A 23,382-nucleotide genomic window follows, 5' to 3' on the forward strand; every position below is an offset into this window, starting at 1 on the left:
CTTTTTAGAAATATTATTTTTCGAAATTCATAACATAACTAGGTCAAAAATAGGTCGGAAGTTATAGTACCCTAAAGTTACGAAAAATCTATTTACATCCTAATCCACAAATAAATAAAATTGTGACAAATATCATGCTCCTATCAGATTTTGGTGAAGACTAAGTCTTATATTTTTCTTATTTTATCATTAAAATAATAATTCCTTAATAATCATAACCTTAGGAATAACCATGCTCATGACAAGTGTCATATTCTTATTAGCTCTATCTAAACCTTAGGTTATAATTTATATTCTTAAACTGTAGGTTAAACTTATAAAATTCATAACTATTGCTAGGAGTTTCAACTAAGTCCCGGCTTGAACCAAAATCCATAGTAATGAACATATTATAACTAATACTAGCTATTACTACTACTACTACTACTACCACTACCACTACCACTACCACGACCACTACCACCTCGACCACTACCACTACCACTACTGCTACTGCTACTACTACGACTCCCACTACCACTACCACTGCCACTACAACTACCACTACCACTACCACTACCACTACCACTACCACTACCACTACCACTACCACTACCAATACCACTACTACTACGACTACCACTACCACTACCACTACCACTACTGCTACTGCTACCACTACTGCTACCACTACCACTACCACTACCACTACTGCTACCACTACCACTACCACTACCACTACTACCACTACTACTACCACTACCACTACCACTACCACTACTGCTACTGCTACTGCTACCTTTACTGCTACCACTGCCACTACCACTACTGCTACCACTACCACTACCACTACTACTACTACCACTACTACTACCACTACCACTACCACTACTACCACTACCACTACCGCTACCGCTACTTCTACTTCTACTGCTACTACCACTACCACTACCACTACCACTACGACTACCACTACCACTACGACTACCACTACGACTACCACTACCACTACCACTACGACTGCCACTACCACTACCACTACCACTACCGCTACTGCTACTGCTACCACTACCACTACCACTGCTACCACCACTACTACCACTACCACTACCACTACCACTACCACTACCACTACCACTACCTCTACGACTACCACTACCACTACCACTACCACTACCACTACCGACTACCACTACCACTACCACTACCACTACCACTACCACTACCACTACGACTACCACTACCACTACTACTACGACTACCACTACCACTACTACTACCACTACCACTACCACTACCACGACTACCACTACTACTACCACTACCACTACTACCACTACCACTACCACTACCACTACCACTACCACTACCACTACCACTACCACTACCACTACTACCACTACCACTACTACCACTACCACTACCACTACCACTCCCACTACCACTACCACTACCACTACTGCTACTGCTACTGCTACCACTACTGCTACCACTACCACTACCACTACCACTACTACTACCACTACCACTACCACTACTACTACGACTACGACTCCACTACCACTACCACTACCACTACCACTACTACTACTATCGCTACCACTACCGCTACCGCTACTGCTACTGCTACCAATACCACTACCACTACTACCACTACCACTACCACTACTACCACTACCACTACCATTACCACTACCACTACCACTGCCACTACCACTACCACTACTACCACTACCACTACCACTACCACTACCACTACCACTACCACCACGACCACTACCACTACTACTACCACTACCATTACCACTACCAATACCACTACCACTACCACTACCACTACCACTACCACTACCACTACCACTACCACTACCACTACTACTACGACTACGACTACCACTACCACTACCACTACCACTACTGCTACTGCTACTGCTACTGCTACCACTACCACTACCACTACCACTACTACCACTACCACTACCACTACCACTACCACTACCACTACCACTACAACTACCACTGCCACTACTACGAGTACGACTACTACTACTACTACTACTACTACTACTACTACTACTACTACTACTACTACCACCACTACTTCTACCACTACCACTACTACTACGACTACCACTACCACTACCACTACCACTACCACTACCACTACCACTACTGCTACTGCTACTGCTACTACTACTGCTACTACTACTCCTATTGCTACTGCTACTGCTACTGCTACTGCTACTACTACCACTACCACTACCACTACGACTACCACTACCCCTACCACTACCACTACCACTACCACTACCACTACTACCACCACTACCACCACTACTACTGCTTCTACTGCTACTACTGCTGCTACTGCTACTACTACTACTACTACTACTACTACTACTACTACTACTACTAATACTTCTACTACCACTACTACTACTACTACCACCACTGCTACTGCTAGTGCTACTTCTACTGCTACTACTACTACTACTACTACTACTACTACTACTGCTGCTGCTACTACTGCTACTCCTACTACTACTCCTACTACTACTCCTACTGTTGCTACTACTACTACTACTGCTGCTACTACTAGTACTACTACTACTCCTACTACTAATAATAATAATAATTAGCTAAGTAAATTCTGGGACTCTACACTCACCCTAGCGGCTTGCACTCCGCGTGCTGCACGCCGCTCCCGACCCTTTTTCGTACTCAGCCTTGCACTCCACGTGCTTAACGTCGTTCCCGGCCCCTTGCAATACGTGGCTTCCAGCTGTTCTCGGCCTTCATCGTTCCTGGCCTTCGTCGTTCATTCAAAAATATGCAATACATAGCATATAATCTACAAATACTTAAACAAACACAAATATACAATTGGGCTATGCCCTACAACACAATCACATAGGGTCGTGCCCTGCAATACAAAATATAGGGCCACGCCCTGCTCTATGGGTACAAAAGTTTTCTTACCTGTGTCCCAAGATTCCCGAGCACAGTCCCCTAATCCGAGCCTCGCTGAAAACCTAGTCACAATGTATCAAAAACATCCATCCATCAAGCCCTAATCCATTAAACAACTTTGGGATATACTTCTAGTCTCCGGGACCTTGAATTCTATCAATGCGGGTGATAAAATCCATCCCGAGCCTCTACTTTTGGGTTCCTGGGCAAAAAACCTCCTCGAGGTCCTAAAACCCCCTAAGAGTCGCGGCGCCATGACCTTGTACCGCAGCCTGCCTCAACCAGAGGCTCAGCCTCCCCAAAACTTAGACACGCACCACGGCCACACCAAAGGGGTGCCGCGGCCCGCCCTTCCTCCTGGCCTCCCATCTATTCTAGAAGGTCGCGACTCACCAAGAACAGTGCCGCGGCCCGACCCCTTCGAACCCAAAAATTCCCCCATTCCAACAACCAAAACCCAGCCAATTTAACTCAAAATCATTCCAAAAACACAATTTTACTATCACGGTAGTTCTAAAATGTTCCTAGCAACAAAACCCAACAAGAAACTAGCTTAAAACCTCAACAAATCCCCCATTCAATCTTTAACTTCAAAGACCCACGAAAAACTAAAGCTCAGTCAAGAACTACAGAATTTAATGACTAAAATCATAATTCAAAGCTTACCTCAACCTTTGTTTGAATCCACAAGCTAATATTAACAGCTCCAATTCCTTGTTATAGATTCAGTGGTTCCTTTGGAAAAGTCTAGAGAAGACAAGAGTGAGAGAGAAGGGAGATAGGGTCAGTTTTGGGAAAATTCTAAGTGTTTCTATGATGTGTCTTACCAAACTTAAGTGACTAAGTTAGTCCAAAGGCTCGGGGTACAAAAAAACATCCCCGAGGGCAAAATGGTAAATTTCCCCGATATTCCTCCTAAACACTCTAACTTCAAATATATCTCCAAATATTTATTTTCATAACCCGATAACCCAATAAAATGTCTAGTGCCCAAAATACCCCTTGACTCGCCCCGAGTCGGGTATCGGGTCCCGTTGTGACTTCCTAGCTAAACCGCTCCCTAGGACTGTCTCGGATCGTGCATCACAAATATATCACCACTCACACGTAGTAAAGATCACAATATACACAAATATTGCATTTATGCCCTCAACGGACTAAAATTACAAACATGCCCCTAATAACCAAATGGGGCCCACATGCATATTTAATTCACATAACACGCATTTCTAATCACATACTCATCAAATTCACATATTAACATAATAAATCACTTATTGCCCTCCAGGAACACTAATCAAGACCCTAAGCCTTGTTAGAAATTTTGGGACGCTACAACCTTGAACGCATGGCTGAGCTTAGGCATAAAATCTGGGTGGTGGAGAACGAGATAGACTCGGCTTTAAGGGGTGATGGAGTCCCTTTCTCCTTTGATCTTAATGATCACATTGCAAGTCTTAGAGTAAGCCTTCTTCATCTAAAAATGGAGCTGGAGTTCATGGAGGAAAACCTCCCTCCTGAACCCTCAATCCGTGTTCTCCCTATAGTAGCCCCGAGGTCACTGCTGGTTCCCCTCAACCCTTGTCCTTAATCCACCCGTACTTGATGCTTCCACACTCAATGTCTCAATGGAAAACCCAGGCAAGAAGAAGAAAATGGAGGGTAAAGTGCTCTATTTTGACCTCACATTTTTCCTTTGGTTTTGCAGACATGTCGAAGAGAATGAGACGACAGGTTGCTCCCAAGAAGCCGAACTCCGGTCCTATATTGGCATCCACCATCATTTCCAACGTGTCGGAAAACAGGCTGTTAGAGTTGTCCGAGAAATACAACATTAGTAAGGAGTATAAGCTGTATGTACCATCCAATAAATGTCGGGCCGATAATCCCCCCCAGGGCTACATCGATATGAGCGAACATATTTTGAAAGCGGGTGGGACCATTCCCCTACACTCGTTCTTCGTCATGGTCTTGAATCACTTTGACCTTGCTCCACTTCAGCTGGTACCCAACAGCTGGTTGACCTTAAGCTGCCAGTATATGGCATTCATAAAGCTTAACATTCGTGCTCCCACAGCCCAGGAGGTGCCATGTACAATCTCATGCCCACTCCTAAATCTAAGGGCTTCTACTCTTTACAGAAAGCCAACTCTCATGTCTCTTTAATAGATGGTTCCATCTCTAACTCGGGTTCGTGGAAGCAGGACTTTTTCTATGTGAAAGATCCCCTCTTCGTCCGCGAACATTTCCGCTCATCTCCAAGTAAGCACTTCAAGTATTTCCTTTTATTTTGAGTTTGCTATTGTGGAACTCATACTCATATTGATAACTGAGTTGATTATTCAGAGAGTTTTAGTATCCCCGACGTTCCTAAGTCGGAGGCGGCGTCGGTAGATGTCTTCCTTGATGCAGACCCTGCAATGAAAATGGTTGCCCATCTTTTTACTGTGGCCAGCCTCAATTACTATGGTCTATCCAGGGTTTTGGAGCCCGACCTACTATGGCACATTTTTGAGTGAAAGAAGAAGGCAACTCCGGCGAAACCTCACTCAGATGAGGGTGATGTTGAATGGGTGCCTGAGGAGACTTCTCCTGAATCTAAACGTCCAGCTCAGCTATTTCCAGCCTCCAGGGGATGCCCTTCTCTTCTCCTGTGGACCGGGGCAGGGCTTCTCATTCTCACGGTCCACAGTCTGTGTAATGGAACTTTGTTCTGCCATCCTACGATGAGTTTGACAATCTCCCTCACACCCCCGCTAGTCATGGCTATTCCAAGCACTCTTCATATAACGCTCCCAAGCCTCCTCCTCACTCAGTGAGTGGGTCATCTATCCCTGCTCACCCGGATTCTCCTGATTTGGAGGGGATGTCCTGGGTGAGTCGCACATCAGCCCCTTACATGTGAAGGTATACCCTAGTTGCCGAGGATATCCTCGAGACCAAGGTGAGAGGTCTTGAGAATTTCAATATGGCGGAGCTTGGGGAGACCCTTATGCACTCAACTACTTAGGTGAGTTCATGCATCTTATGTTGGTCTCTTTCTTCTTTTTTGTGTTTTAGGTTCTCTATTTGCTCACTTGTTTGCTTCCTTGTTGACTTCTCTAGTGGCTCAATGCTTCATAGACTCAGCGCATGACTTATATTGATCCAGTACTGACAAGGATCATCTTACGGCCAGAGTTCAAGAGCTATAGGGACAGCTTGCTAATGCCAATCTCAAGTTGGAGACAACTTTGGCGAAGGCCTCTTCGTCATCCAAAAAGAAGAAGAGAGCGAATGCCTGGGCTGAGGTGTTGCAGGAGAGGATCACGCTCTCAGAGGCCAATCTGGCAAAGGTGAATACAAGTTTGTGGAGTGCACCATATATGGAGTATGGAGGTAGAACCCTGGCTTCGACTTATCCTCCTTCGGTGACCATGTCGTTGCTAAGGTGGCCGAGTGGAATGCTCACGGTGGGAGGCCTTGAGATTTCATTTCTACAACTTTTATTTTCCATTTTGATTTGGTTGTATAATTATTCGAACCTTATTATGCTAGAGAGGTTTCTCCAGGTTCTTTGGTTTTTCCTTGAGGAACTTTTTTAAGTCCTATTGTGGTTGGTGCTGACTTTATCATGAAGCATTATCACGTCTTCTTTATATATATATATATATAAATATGTGTGTGTGATCTTTTGTTGTTGTTTCTTTATGCTTGAGGTCCTTTTGAGCCCACTCCTGTATGCAGGATCAAAAGGGGTTCGATAGGTCTCTCTTTTTTATAATAACTCATTAATGTTTTATTTGGACCGGTAGTAATGATCTCTTTGGTGCACCTTGATTGTATTTTTAAGGATATGTTGACCCTTTGGGTTTTAGCTACCCTTTTGTATTTTTCACGTGCGCTTGTTATTTTTTGCGAGAAGCGTCCTTCTCATCATTATGCATAGTACTATTTTTACAAGGGTCTCTTTTATGACCGTTTTTGGCTAGACGGCTTGGTGGCCGCTCTAGGATTATTGGTGGATGATCTCCCTGAGGCCTTTCCCCTTGTGGAGGTATCAACTTTTATTAGGAGGTTCTTTCTTGTAGTAACTGAGGTTACCTTTCTCTTAGACCCCTTTATTTATGTGATTGTAGGTTGTCTTTAATTTATAGAATAGATTTAACTTGCATTGTGGTGATAGAATAAGGTTTAAATTTTTTTTTCAAATATTTAGTGGTTATAATTATTATAGTATAGTATAGTTTTATGATATTAGTAGCCTTGGTTGTGGGAAAATGTGTGATTGTGTAAGAATAAATTAATTATGGTATTATTAAAAATTGTTATGGATCGAGTCTACATAAAGCCCTAAAGCCCAATAAGATTTTGGGCTTAGTAAACTCAAAATCATCCTAGAGAATTAGAGTTTGTAATTTTATGGTTAGTTAGGATATTTGTGGATTAGGTAGTTATTTAGATAATTACATAGAATTTTCGTAACTATAGGATACTGTAATTTTGGACCCATTTCTGACATAGTTATGTTATGATTTTGGAAAAATAATATTTCTAAAAAGTTGTCTATAATTAAATTATCTTTCTAACGATATAAAGAATGTATAAATCGGACTCATACAGCTCAAGTTATTTTAATTTTACTACAGGTGAGTCCATAGTTACGAGATTTAGGTAGTTAGAGGTTGAGATGTTTTTTCCTAGGTAGTTTGATGTTAGATTATTCCTCAATTTTTTAATAAAAATATTAATAAGATAATTTAGAGATATTTTCTATAGAATTTATGATTCTATTTTATTTAAATTTTAATTTGGATTATAGTTAGAATGAAATTAGGATTTTTGAGAGCCTATTCCTTCTCATTTTTTTCATTCACTCTTGCTCTTCTTGAGACCCTCACGCGCACACACACACACACATTCTCTCTCTCTCTCTCTCTCTCTCTCTCTCTCTCTCTCTCTCCATATTATTGTCGTGCACCACCATCAAAACACAAACCCTAAGTCCAAAATCATCATCACCATCATCTCTTCATATCTTTGAAACCCTAGTAGCCAAAGAGGCCACACGACAAAGGTTATCTTTCTTATTGTCAAAACCCTACAAGCAAGCATTTAAGGATCTAGAGTTTTTCTTCAAGATCAAGGTGAGGTATAGTTAAGTTTTGATTGTGTTTGAGTTTTAGAGCTATTATCTTATGTTTTAATAATGGTATCATGTTTATGAAATAGGGTTCTAAGTGGGATTAGCATATAAAGGACTCAAGTATAGTTTCTGTGCACCACACTCAAGGTAAGGAAAATTAGGTAGTTTAGTTTATGACCTAGCTTTTGATATGTATGGCCCTAACATTTTAGGGTCAAAAATAAGATAAGTGTGGTTGGACCTAAGGTGTTCAGAAATGTATGACAGACCTAAGTGAAGTCTGGTAGGCTAAGTTGCCAAACTTGTATGATGGACCTAAGTTGATGTCCGGCAGTCTCGGTAGCCAAACTTGTATGAAAGACTTATGTCTGAGGCTCAATTGTCACCTCTTATATTTGGATCTATGACTATGACCTATGACCTAGGATATATTTTGATCTTGTATGATTAGTATAAATTAGCGTTGTTATGAACTCTTATATGAACTTATGGTATGATTGTTATGACTATTTGATTATATGATTTGTTATTTATGATGTGATTATGACCAATGTTATGATTGCGTGATATAATTTATGATCTAGATCTATGTGTGATCTTTGGTATGACGGTGAAATAGGATAGATTACGACTTTGAATTCTATTATGATTCTAGTATTGTAGGTGTATTTGTTTGTTATGAGATTATAACTGATTTATGTATGACTTGTTGTGTATTTTCCTTACTGGGCCTAGAAGCTCATTCCTTTCTTTTATTTTTGTAGAATAATTTAACCTTAGATGATCGGTGGCAAACGGATTCCCAATAGTGAGACTGGTGTGAATATGTGGGGGTCATATAGGCGCGTGTTATTTTCTTGGGAAATTATGAACTTTATGATTTAATGTTGCCTAGTTTTATTTTATTGTAAAGACTATTACTTTTTTTTTAAACCCAGGTTATATTTATTTTAAATTATCAATAAAGAAGGCAACACAATTTACGATTTATTACGTTTATTTTTCAACATCGTATTTTCTACAATTATAGCTAGAATTTAGGGTGTTACATTTCTGTAGGACCTTTTGACTCTCTTGATGTTCATAAGGGTAGCTAATCCTCATGAACCTCTAAGATGTCTTGCAAGGTTTCCTTCTTTATTATATTTTTTTTACAATGGTCTCTTTTACGACCCTTTTTTTTTATAAGGGTCTCTTTTAGGACTCTTTTGGCTATATATTCTCCCCCCGAAGTGGCTGGCGAGATTTATCTCATCAGGCACTTTGATCATTTTGCTCATGCACTTTGATAATTCCAATTGGTGATGGGAACACGAGAGTTAGACACATGCTCACGTAAATGAGGAGTGTGACATGCCAATAAGAAACAAATTCATTAAAAATGAGTAGAGTACATAGGTAGTTATGGCAACAATGTTCCTACTTCATACCAAGGCATCTAGGCTACCCCTCTGTAGATTCCAAGAACTTTACTTAACTAATTAGATAGTAGTAGTAGAAGTTTTATGACTGTGGATTTTGGTTCAGACCGGGATTTAATTGGACACACTTGTAGATTTTCTAAGTTTAACCTATAGTTTAAGAATATTAATTTGAACCTAAGGTTTGATTATTATGACTGATATTGATGATGATATTTATTATATTATAAGGTTTAGATAGACCCAATAAGAAAGTAACACTTGTCATGTGTATGTTTAATGATAATTAAGTATTTTTGAGGAATAAGTTTATTAAGAGTAATATTTGAATATCCTAGGGTCTGTCAACAGCTTTGAAAACGTTAGAGGACTTAGTCAAGGTTGTTTACTCAATTCAAATTAAGCTTAAAATGTGCAATTTCGTGTTTAAATATTCAGCGTATGCCGATATATCGCAGCTATAAGGGGCGATATAACGCAGTACGGGGATACGAAAAACACGTAACTTCGCACGATCACCTCGACGGGCCTCGGGCATACTGACCCAGGCGATATATCGCCTACTAGGGGAGATATATCGGCTCCTTTGATATATTTTTGAATGTTTTTTAAAACATTCTCATTTTAATCTTTAGCCTCTTGATAAGTCCAGCATCTTTCTGACCGAGTCTTCAGCCTCTGCTGAACGATAATTCAAATATTTTTCACTTAAAAAGCCATTATTTTATTCAAGTTAAATGAAGATCTTTTCATTCTTGAACTCTATAAATAGGACCTAGTACCTAGCCATTTATTCATTCATCAAGCTAAGTTCAGAGGCTGCAAGCTGCTAGATTATTTTTTAGAGTGTAAACACTTGGGTTGGGGATTATAAGCTTACCAAACACTTGGGAAGTAAGGTTTATAGCACATTTCGGTTCGAGGTTTAGATCGTTCATAGAACCATTCAAGGTATTCCAAACTCTAGTTCATTTTGGTATGATTTTCCTTAAGTTCTTATAGTTTTCTACTCAACATCCTAACTTTATTCTTTATTCTTGGTTAGGAAATCTAAGATCCTGAACATAAGGTTCTTGGTAAGTATCTTTCAATGGAATAGTTCTTTCATTATTTTCATCCCTTTTTCTTTAAGTATACTCACCTTTCTTTGATGGTTTTTAGGAGTGCCCCAAAATCCCAAACATGTTCATATATCCCGGTATTTTTGGTAAGGAAAATAGGATAGGATATTATATGCTATGTGTTATCTTATGATTTATGTGTTATGTTAACTTATGATTTATGTGTTATGTTATGACTTGGGCATATGACCTGTGTAACTAACAAGCCCCAATAAATTTATGGGGATATGACTTGCTTAGCTAGCAAGCCCCACAAATCTAATGGGCATATGACTTGTTTAGTTTACGGGCCCCAAGTGATAAAGGTCATTATAGTATGTCTGACATATGTTTATGATATGTTTTATTATATGTTACGTTATGAATTTTATGTATATGATTTATGTGTTAGATTTTCCTTGCTGGGCATTAAGCTCACTCCTTTATGTTTATATGTGCAGGAAAGTAGCTTTGGTGGCAGGAAAGGTTCTTGGAAGCTTGGGGATGTGTATTGAGGCGGAATGGAGTCAAAGGATCGAGAGTTCGATTCGAGGATGAAGTTTCTTTAATTATGGTTTTATATGTATTTTCCGCACTTTATTATGTAATCCATTTTATTTACAATTATGTTATGTTTTTCTTTTAAAAACAATGACATCCCATATCCTACTTTAAATTTTATGTAGTTTAACACTTGTTTTTCTTAAGTTTAATGAAGTTATGATTATTTCACTTGTAAGTTTTATTAAAAATTAGTGTCTATGTATAGTTTTCGTTAATGGTCCAAAGTCTAGAGTAGTTGGGTCATTACAGTTGGTATCAGAGCAACGGTTCCTTCACATGAAGTTCTCCTCGATACACACACTTAAAGCTCTGAATCTGACCGTCAAGTAAGTATTTAAGTTATAGTTTTTTTGCTTATATGTATAACTAACGATTTTAGCATTTATGTTTTCAGTTAAGTATGAACGGAGCATTAACCAATGAGGATATCCGAGCCATTAAGGCTTTAAAGAGAATAAGAGAATCAAGAAACACCATAGGATCACTAGAAAGAATCACTCGGAGACTACTTTTGTTCCACAAAGAAATAGGTCACCTTCAAGAGTCTAAGCAAATCATGATGAGAGCAACTGAACAATATGTATTAGTAATTAGACTGTTTCGAGATTTTCATCCTGTAATAGCAGCCTTAGAGGAAATATGGGAAACAATGGATGATGAAGACGAACTACCAGTAGCAATTCGATATTACTTTCTCTTAGTTAGGTTCACTGCAAAATCAGAATTTCAGTTTACAAATGAGCAAAAACATAGAATTTTTACAAACCTTCCAAGAGGACATTTTGAGGCACATGATAATGAAGATTATGAAGAACTAGATGATGATATGCTAGATGAAGGATCGGATGTAGAAGATCCTGATTTTTAGAATAGTTAGTTTTCATTGTTTGTTTTATTTTATTTTTTATGGTTGTAATAAGTGAAAAAAAAAACTCTTTTCCAAATTAATATCATGTTATTTTGTTACCATGTATGAGTTTGATTTTATTTTAGCAATCATAATAATTAATAAATAAAATAAATAATGACTAAGTTCGGTGAGGGTGGATACAAATCAATGAACCAAGTTTCTATATTGAGAGTTAGGGGGCCATAGTAGTGGGAACGATTTTACTGATCCCAGCCCTCCCTCAATATGGTTAACTTTGGAACAAATATGAGTTTTGAGCCTGAGAATTAAGTCATATAGGATGATTAAGAACAAACTTAGAAAGTGAAGATGGCTTGTTTTTCTAAGTATAGAAACCCACTCTAAATAAAATAGAAGACTTATATAATTTTCATAAGAAGTCATAATAAATAGGTCCGAGATATGTTTGTTTTAGAATAAGTTTTTCCTTAGAGCCTATTAGGTAAAGTTCTAACATATTTCTTTCAACTGTTAGAACTCTGCTACGATGTCGCTCCGAAGATCTGCACGCACCAACGGAAATGCCTCCAACACTGTTCCAGCGAACAATGAAGCCCCTCCAGTTTGCAGAAGGGGAGTGTGTGCTACTGCTAGTCGCAACGCGCCGGCACCACCAGTTGACAACACTGCGGAGATCGCCAGACTACGACAACAAATTTTGCAGAAGCAAAGACAATAGGCTCAACCATAGACTCAGCCCCCGCCTCAGCCACAGCCGCAGCCACAGCAAATGGCCTCAGCACCCCAACAAGTTGGTCCATATGTGGGATGGCCAGTGGCGAACTACGCAGTACAGAATATGGAGCCAGTGTATGAGAGGTTTTGCAAACAGCACGCTCCAAACTTTGAAGGGACTACAGACCCCTTTGAGGCAGAAGAGTGGCTAAGGAATGTGGAGCCAATTCTGACGCACATGAATCTCAGTAATGGAGACCGTATATCCTGCGTCTCGTCATTGCTCAAGAAGGATGCCAGGATGTGGTGGGACTTGGTCCAGCAATCGCATGATGTTGCCACCATGACATGGACTCGATTCGTGGAGCTGTTCCACAAGAAGTATTACAATTCGGTTGTACTCGCTTCAAGAGGTGAGGAGTTCGCCAACTTGAAGCAAGGAAATTTATCAGTGGCAGAGTATGCTCGTCAGTTCGACCGCCTAACAAAGTTCGCATCTGAGATTGTTCCAACTGATTTTCTGAGGGTGAACAAGATCGAGATGGGGGTTAAGCTAGCAAACCCGGGGAATACGACATATGCCGACGTTCTAGAGATGACAATAGAAGTATAGAGGCTGCAGGCTAATGTAAGTAAAGAGGAAGCCAGTAAGCCTGAGCCTAGACAGCAGGGTCAACCTCTAACCAATCGGAACAACAACCATAATGGTAACCATTAGTCCGGCAACAACAATAACGATCAGAAGAGAAGACATCCTGATAATAAGCAATCTGATAGCAATAAGAGGGCACAGACAAATAATGGGGGAAATAGGTCGGGTTATGTGGAATACCCGCCATGTGCTAAGTCTCAGAAGAAACATCCTGGAGAATGTCGCGCAATCACCAAGGAATGTTTTAACTGTGGTCAGGAAGGACACCGGAAAAGAGATTGTCCTCAGCGCAAGCCAGAAGGAAAGAAAGACGACAAGATGGTTCCTGCTAGGGTTTTTACCTTAACCCAAGGAGAGGCTGATGCTATCAATAAGGTGGTCACAGGTCAGGTTTCTATCCTCAATAACATATGCTCTGTATTATTTGATTCGGGAGCCACTCATTCGTATATCTCGTTAGGAATGGTAGAAAAACTAGACAAAACTTGTGAAAGATTTAGAACTAGGTTTGTAACCAAGTTGCCTTCGGGCAAAGTAGTTCTATCATCACATATAGTACGAGGCATACCGATCAAGATTGAGGACGTAGAACTAGAAGGAGACCTGATAGAATTCGTAATCAAGGACTTTGACATAATGCTAGGTATGGATTGGCTAGCACGGCATGGCGCAACCATCGACTGCAAATGCAAGAAGGTGATGTTCGAGACTCCTAACGGCCAGAAACTATGCTTCATGGGACAAGCTTCAGGATTACACACCCCGTTAGTATCATCTCTCAAAGCTCAAAGAATGATGGAGAGAGGATGTAAAGCGTTCTTAGCCAGCATCACAAATGTGGAAAAGGAGACACCACTTAAGGTTGGAGACGTCCGTATTGTACAATAATTCCCAGAGGTATTTCTCGATGACTTGCCAGGATTGCCGCCAACTCGAGAAATTAACTTCACACTAGAATTAGTACCGGGCACCGAGCCTATCTCTAAGGCACCATACCGGATGGCACCTACGGAACTCAAGGAGTTAAAGATGCAGCTACAAGAACTCCTAGACTTGGGTATTATTAGGCCGAGCCATTCGTATCTACCTAAGTGCCCCCTGCGTATGTGTTCTTCAATTTCCACCTTTAAATTAGTGCATTCCATCGTGGTGTGGCCAATGTCTTTATGATACTGACAGTACTTTCCGGGATCTCTCTTTGACCAATCTCTCTTCATTGGTGGGGGTCTATTGAAGGGGACCTGATTCTCGTTCGCTATGAAGATATGTTCCCTAGTATGTGTTAGGTCAGTGTAGAAGGTGTGGGATGTTTTCCTAGGGTTACATCTGTGTTTCTGCTTCCTATGGTGGTCATATCTTGGCCCTTTGTACACTCTTTTCTATTTTGCGTCATTCGAACCTTTAGGGGTAGAGGGCTTCACAAATGATGCCTTCAGGTTCTCATGGTCGTCTTCGACATGAATGTACTTTTGTGCTTGTTCGTAGAAATCATCTAAGTGAGTGACCTCGCTCTTTAGCATGTTATCCCAAAACTTGCTACCCGAGCGCACTCCGGCTGTAATGGCCATTTGTAACTCTCCACGGGTTAGGCTTCCTACTTTGGTTGCCTCCATATTGAACCTATGAATATAGCGTGCCTGGCATGGTGTAATTGTGCACAGCGTGATGTTGCTAGAGAAATTTGTTAGAAAATTGTTGCCAAGACCTGATGGACCCTGGTCGGAGTCTTTTAAACCACTTGTACGCGGGACCCTTTAACGTGACAGCAAAACAGTGGCATCTGGCTCTGTTAGTAATTCCCCTTAGCTTCATTAGGTCATTGAACATGTCAAGATGGTATTTTGGATATGTATTGCCCCCATAAAGGGTCATGTGAGGCTCTTTGAAGTTGGCAAGGAGCCGCACGACTTGGATTTCCCCAATGAAGGGTGGTTCGTAATCAAACTCATCGTCGACAGCGTACCCCCAAGACGCGGTGATTATCTTGCTCCGTAGGCTCCTCATCTCGGTGTCTAAGTCTTGGCTCATTTTGTTCAATGAGTCTCTTAGGTTGGATGGTTTGGCCTTTCCTTTCCTTTTGTCTTCCAAGGGAGCCACATTAGGTGTGGTCCTCTCATTCGTCCTTTTCATGTTTAGTTCTTCTCTCAAGTCTAGGGGTGTTTCCCTTGAAGTGACCTCAACTTCGTTACGAGGGTTAGCGTTGTTCCTCGTCTCTGGCCTCTTAGGCTACTTCACCTATCCGGGACATTCATGCTGCTTTGGTCGAGGGGTATTGCTTGTGGACAATTGAGTCCTCCTATCATCTACAGGGACTATGGTTTCTCCTCTTTCATGGCCTTCACTTTTTCGCTTAGGAATAGGCATGCTTGACTTTCCCTGTAACAGGACATTCAACACCTCTTGCATATTTCCTAAGGTGGTTTCTAGCTTTTGATTTTTTCAGTGTAACTAGTGTATCTCCTCTTCATAGAATCGAGTCCTAGAGCTCGAGCTTATGGAATGTACTCGAGGACTCTTGTAAGGTCTGCGCGTTGATGGACCCGGACCTTTCTGATCGGAGTTCGGCTCCTGCGGTAGCCTTCGGGGCAAAAACGCTCTGCCACCCCCCGTAGTGGCAGCCGCCGGTCCTGGACAATTTTCATTGAGCAGAAAAGTTGGGGATGAAGCTCCCTTTCATCTTCAGGAGCCTTGGGCTCCGTTGGTACATCCACTTTTTCGGGTGGTAGAGGATTCCTCATTAAGGCTTTCAGCTGATCTCCGTCCAAGTGGACCTCAACCTCTCGTGGTTCTCTCAGACGCTTAGAATGTCTTGCCATCTTTCTCTACAATAATCAATAGAAGAACAGTGGCTTAACACTTATCCTTCCCATACACGGCGCCAAACTGTTGACGGTAAGAACTCGTTAACTAAGTTAGATCAAGAACTTTATGACTTGTAAAAGAAGTGAACTTAAACTGACTAAACTTTAAACAAACTTCCTTATAATTTCAAGGGCACCAAATGTAAATGCTAGAATTATAGAGTGAAAAATAGAGAGAATGTAGAATATCTATTTTCATTAGCAATAACTGGTTACAAAATTCTCCAAAAATTTGATCCCCTTCTCAGGTGAAGGGAGGCCATATTTATAGTAGAGCACTATTGGCTCACTATACATAATTGTCTCTGGAGACACGACCCTGCATATGCAGCCTACAAATGGTAGTGGTACCAGGATTGTGGTGGTCAGCTCCAGTACACGCCAAGGGTCTGCGTGTGCACCTCAATTTTGAAACCTAGTTGTACATCCATTATCCGTTTAGTACCAATGTCAGAGGCTGGCTGGGAAGGACCACATCAGGTACCTTGCATGTACAACCACCACTTGTCTGGTGTGGTGTTACGTACAGTGTAACGCCCTACTTCCTTAGAGCCATTACTAAGTGAGTTTAAAATGTGCATTCAACTCGCTAATCGAGAGTTTAGGTCAAAAAGTGTAATTAAGCTATAAACAGAGTTATAAACCTTGAAAATAATTCCATTTACTGAAAATCATAAGGTGTTTGATACTTAGGATCCCAAAATACCATTTAGAAATATTTACAACATATAAGTGCAAACCAAGTCGACTAGATGACAAAATCTAGGTTTTAATACAATCATCTCTTAAAACACTGGCTATGGCTGCCAGGTAGGCCAAACATGTACGCGTCGCTTCATACTCTACATACTCATGGTTGGTCAACCCTTCCCTTGCCCTTACCTGCACCACAGAGCACTCGTGAGCCGAAGCCCAGCAAGAAAACCCTCACAAGCAGAAAACATATGCATAACAAGCACATAGCATATAAACAGGCCATCAATAGGCTAAACACATACGACCAAGCCATCCCAAGCGCTTTACCAGGCCCTAGTTTTCCGGTCCACAGCGTGAGGATATCCCAGGTATCCTTTAGGTTCTCGCCCTGGCAACTCGCACTCCGCGTGCTCAACGCTACTCCCGGCCCCTTGCCGCACTCGGCCTTGCACTCAATGTGCTTAATGCCGTTCCCGACCCCTTGTCGTTTCTCGGTCCCTGCCGACCTTGGCCTGCGCCGTTCCCGGCTCTTGAGTGCAAGCAGAAAACAGAAAACATATGCCAAGCCACAAGCAGAAAACATACGACCAAGCCATCCCAAGCGCTTTACCAGGCCCTAGTTTTGCGGTCCACAGCGTGAGGATATCCCAGGTATCCTTTAGGTTCTCGCCCTGGCAACTCGCACTCCGCGTGCTCAACGCTACTCCCGGCCCCTTGCCGCACTCGGCCTTGCACTCAATGTGCTTAATGCCGTTCCCGACCCCTTGTCGTTTCTCGGTCCCTGCCGACCTTGGCCTGCGCCGTTCCCGGCTCTTGCCGAACATTTACACAATTGCATTCATAACATAATAAAATATATATTGAACATTAACAAACTTAATTCAAAAGGCTACGCCCTACAGTTCAAAAATATTCTGCTCAGCCCTGCATACAAGCTCTATGGGAACAGGGGTTTTCTTACCTGCGTCCCGAGCTCTCCGAGCACCGATATCCCAAGACAGTCCTCTAACTTGAGCCTCGCCGAAATCCTAGTCACAACACATTAACAATATTCATCCATCAAGTTCTAATCCATTAAATAACTTTGAGCCATATCTCTAATCTCTGGGACCTTGAATACTATCAATCTGGGTGATAAAATCCATCCCGAGCCTTAACCTTTGAGTTCCCAAGCCTAAACACACTTAAAAACACAAAATGTCACTAAGATCCGCGGGCCGCCCCCAAACCCGAGAGCACACCCAAAATAGGGCATGCACGTTGCGACCCTAGCTAAGGCATGACGCGACCTGCCCTTCTTCCAGGCCACCCAAATGCTTCGGCGGGTCGCGGCTCAGCAAGAACAATGTCGCGGCCCGACCCTTCGAACCCAGAAAAATCCTTCATTTTCTCTTCTAAAACCCAGCCAATCATCTTTAAAAATCAACCTAACAATCCAAACATTAATCACAAAAGTCTTAAGAGAATCACAGCAGCAAAACCCAACAAAAACTTAAACCAAAAACTTCATAAAACCCAAAATCAATCCTTCACCCAACTACATGCATATTCTAAAAACCAGCAGAAACTTCAAGCTAAAACCTTGTAATTTAAAGCTTACCCTTGCTGAACTTAGTCTCTGAATTTGGTCCATAAGCCTCAGGCTTCTAGCTCCAAAGATTCCCAGCTTCACTACTTAGTCCTTAGCTTTATTTCACCAAGAATTCTCCCAAGCTCAAATGGAGAGAAAGTAAAGAAGACAACTTCAAGAGAGAGAAAAGGAAAGAGTCGGTTTCTGAATGTTCTAAACAATTCCAAGTTTTTTTTTATTTAACTTAAGTCTATAGGGTTACCTCAACGCTTAGGGTACCAAAACTTCCCCGAGGGCAAAATGGTAAATTTCCCCAATATTCCCTCCTAGACATTTTAACCTCAAATATATCTCCGAATATTTATTTCCATAACCCGATAACCCCATAACACATCTAATACCCAAAATACCCCTCGACTCACCCTGAGTCAGATTCTCAACGTCGTTGTGACTTTCTGGCTAACCGCTCCCCAGGGTTGTCTCAGATCGTGCTGCACAGTTAAATCACATACATAGTGCATTTATCACATTTATACCCTCAACAGGCTAAAATCACAAACATACCCCTAATATCCAAGCGGGGCCCACATGCATATTTAATTCAACTAAACATGCATCTCTATCACATATTCACGTAAATTCACATATTAACATATTAAATCAATTATTGCCCTCCAGGCACGCTAATCAAGGCCCTAAGCCTTATTAGCAAATTTTGGGTCGTTACAACTATCCCCTCCTTACAAAAATTTCGTCCTCAAAATTACATGAACAATTCGGGATACCGCTCCCTCATCTCTGATTCAAGTTCCCACGTCGCCTCCTCAACCTTGCTGTTCCTCCACAGCACTTTCACCAAGGCGATAGTCTTCCTCTGCAAGACTTTATCCTTCCGGTTAAGAACCTGAACTGTCTTCTCCTCATAGGACAAATTATGATCCAGCTCCAAGTTCTCAAATCTCAAAACGTGCGTCGTATCTGCACATACTTTCGGAGCATGGACACATGGAAAACATCATGAACCCCTGGAAGAGTTGGAGGCATCGCTAGTCTGTAAGCTACCTCACCAACCCATTCCAGAACCTCGAAGGGGCCAACAAACCTAGGGCTCAGCTTGCCCCGAACACCAAACCATTTCACTCCCCTCAAAGGTGAAACCCTAAGAAACACATGATCACCAACCTGAAATTCCACGCTCCTGCGTTTCAGGTATGAATAAATTTTCTGTCGACTCTGGAAGGCGATCATTTGCACTCTAATCTTCGCAATCATCTCATTGGTCCTCTGAACCATCTCTGGACCCAGATATCTCCTCTCACCTGTCTCATCCTAATGGATAGGTGATCTACACTTCCTTCCATAAAGAATTTCATATGGAGCCACTCCAATCATCGCTTGATAACTGTTGTTGTACGAGAACTCGATCAAAGGAAGATGCTTACTCCACGATTCCCCAAAATCTAGCACAGAGGCTCGCAACATGTCATCCAATATCTGGATCGTCCTCTCAGACTGTCCATCTTTCTGAGGATGATAAGCAGTACTAAATTGTAACTGCGTGCCCATAGCCTTCTACATACTCTCCCAAAACATGGAGGTGAAGGTGGGGTCTTTGTCGAATACAATCGACCTTGGAGCCCCATGAAGTTGAACAATCTCCTTCACATATAACTCAGCATACTGCTCCACAGTATAAGTTGTCCTAACAGGCAAAAAGTGGGCAGACTTGGTATACCTATCCACAATCACCCACACCGAGTCATGCTGTCCCATAGTCCTCGGCAAACCAACCACGAAGTCCATGGTGATATCTTCCCACTTCCATTCTAGAATCCCCAGAGGCTGCAGCAACCCCGCTGGCCTCTGATGCTCAGCCTTGACCTGCTGACAAGTTAAACACTTGGCCACATAATCCACCACATCCCTCTTCATGCCCGACCACCAATACAAAACTCTCAAATCCTGGTACATCTTTGTTGTACCCGGATGCAAAGAATAGGGAGTGGTATGCGATTCATCTAAGATCTCCAGCCGGATGTCAGAATCCATCAGAACGCAGATTCGACCCTTGTACTTCAGTAATCCCAACTCTGAAATAGAAAAGTCCTTAGTCGCTCTGACTAAGACATTCTCTCTATGACCTCTCAACTGGGAATCTCTCCCCTACGCCTCCTTGATCCTCTCAAGGAATGTAGACTGGAGAGTGATGTTGGCCAACGGACCAATGACCAACTCTATACCTGCTTTGGTCATCTCCTCAGCTAGCTTATCAGATATCTATCTCAAACTAAACAACTGTCCTGGGCCTTTCCGACTCAATGCACCAGCCACTACATTAGCCTTCCCAGGATGGTATAGGATATCACAATCATAATCCATAACCAACTCCAACCACCGCCTCTGGCACATATTCAGATCCTTCTGAGTAAAGAAATACTTCAAGCTCTTATGGTCGGTGTATATCTCGCACTTCTCACCATAAAGATAATGTCTCCAAATCTTAAGTGCGAACACCACCGCAGCCAACTCCAAATTATGCGTGGGATATCTCTGCTCATACTCCTTTAACTATCTTGATGCATAGGCTATCACCTTACCAGCTTGCATCAGCACACACCCCAAACCCTGTCTGGATGCATCACAGTAAACCACAAACTTTTCATTATCCGTCGACGAACTTAACACTAGCGCGGTGATCAATCGTTGCTTTAACTCCTTGAAATTGTTCTCACATCTGTCCATCTAGATATACCTTGTCTTCTTCTTTGTCAGTTCCGTCAAAGACGTAGCTATTCTGGAGAACCCCTCAACAAACTGCCGATAATACTCCACTAAACCCAAAAAGCTTCTCACTTTAGGAACATTGCTCGGTCTAGGCCAATCTCTGACCGCCTCAATCTGACTTGGGTCAACCAGAATCCCCTCCTTACTGACAATATGGCCCAGAAATGTAACTTGTGGTAACCCGAACTCACACTTACTGAACTTAGGATATAGTTTATGCTCCCTCAACTGCTGTAGAACCAGCCGCAGATGTTGCTCGTGCTCTGTCTCTGACTGAGAATACACCAGGATGTCGTCGATGAACACAATCACAAACTTATCCAAATAATCCTTGAAAACCCTATTCATCATGTCCATAAAAGCTGATGGGGAATTGGTTAATCCAAAGGACATAACCAGGAATTCATAGTGTCCATACCTCGTTCGAAAAGCGGTCTTTGGAATGTCATCCTCTTTAATTCTCAACTGATGGTAACCTGATCAGAGATCTATCTTGGAAAACACTGTTCTTCCCTGTAACTGATCAAATAAACCATCGATCCTAGGTAGTGGATACTTGTTCTTAATGGTTAACTTATTCAACTCCCTGTAATCAATGCACTTCCTAAGGGATCCATCCTTCTTCTTAACAAACAACACTGGAGCACCCCATGGCGAGAAACTCAATCTGATGAACCCCAAATCAAGTAACTCTTGCAACTGAATCTTCAACTCCTTTAACTCCGCTGGAGCCATTCTGTAAGGTGTCCTAGATACTGGCTCCACTCCTGGTACCAACTCTATAACAAAGGCAATCTCCCGCTTCGGTGGCAACCCTGGAAAATCTTCCGAAAACAAATCCGGAAACTCACACACCAATCTAGTCTCACCCAGTCCAACCGACACCACTCTAGAGGTATCCACAATGCTCGCTAAGAATCCCATGCAACCTTCCTGCATCAGGTCTCTAGCCCTCAATGCTGAAATCATTGGTACTCGCGATCCGCTAACTGTCCCCACAAACACAAAGGGTACCTCCCCTTCCGGTTCAAAAGTCACCATTCTGCGCTTGCAGTCAATCGTTGCCCCATACTTCGATAACCAATCCACCCCTAGAATCATATCAAAGTGGTCCATCTCTAACTCAATCAAATCAATAGATAATTCCCTACCATCTACCTCTACTGGCAAAGCTCTAATCCATCTCCTAGAGACTACCAGTTCTCCTGTTGGCAACAAAGTCTGAAATCCCCTAGCATACACACCACTAGGTCTACAAATCTGGTCTATCACTCTAGCAGATACAAATGAATGGGTAGCCCCTAAATAAAACAATGCAGTATACAAAGAACCAGCACTAGAGATCTGACCTATCACAACTGAGGGGCTAGTCTCCGCCTCAGTCTGTGTCAAAGTAAATACCCTGGCAGGATCAAGACTGTCACTCTGCTTCAGCTCCTCTTTCTTGACTTGAGGGCAATCCCTCTTCAAATGACTTGCACTCCCACAAACAAAGCAGGCCCTGATACTGCACTCACCCTGATGTCGACGTCTGCACCGCGGACACACTGGGAAACTCCTCCATTTGTCACTTCCACCCTGACGACCAGTGGAAACACCCTGTGCCCTCCTATCTAAACTAAGAGGAACAAAAGAATATGGGGCCTTCCTCTTCTGCTCACTAGAGCCACCACCCCGAATGGATCTAACAAAAGGAGGCACTGTCCTCCTTGCATCGCGCCTCACAACGCTCTCCCTCCAGATCTGATCTATGGCCCTTTCAGCTGTAAGGGCCTTGTCCACTACCTGAGCATAAGTAGTAGTCTCTGGATCCAAAGTAATATTCACAGCGCGAGTGATCATAATGTTCAACCCTCGCATGAACTTGTCTCTCCTTGTCGCATCATTCGGCACTAAATCTGGCGCAAACTTTGCCAGTCTACCAAATCTCAAGGCATACTCAGTCACGGTCAACCGATTCTGAGTTAGGTTGATGAACTCATCCACATTTGCAGCTCGAACTGCCACACTATAATACTTCTCATTAAATAAGTTTCTGAACTCTTCCCAAGTCATAACTGCTACCTCCTTTCTCT

Source organism: Humulus lupulus, chromosome 5 (genome assembly GCF_963169125.1).
Source record: "Humulus lupulus chromosome 5, drHumLupu1.1, whole genome shotgun sequence".
Lineage (NCBI taxonomy): Eukaryota > Viridiplantae > Streptophyta > Magnoliopsida > Rosales > Cannabaceae > Humulus > Humulus lupulus.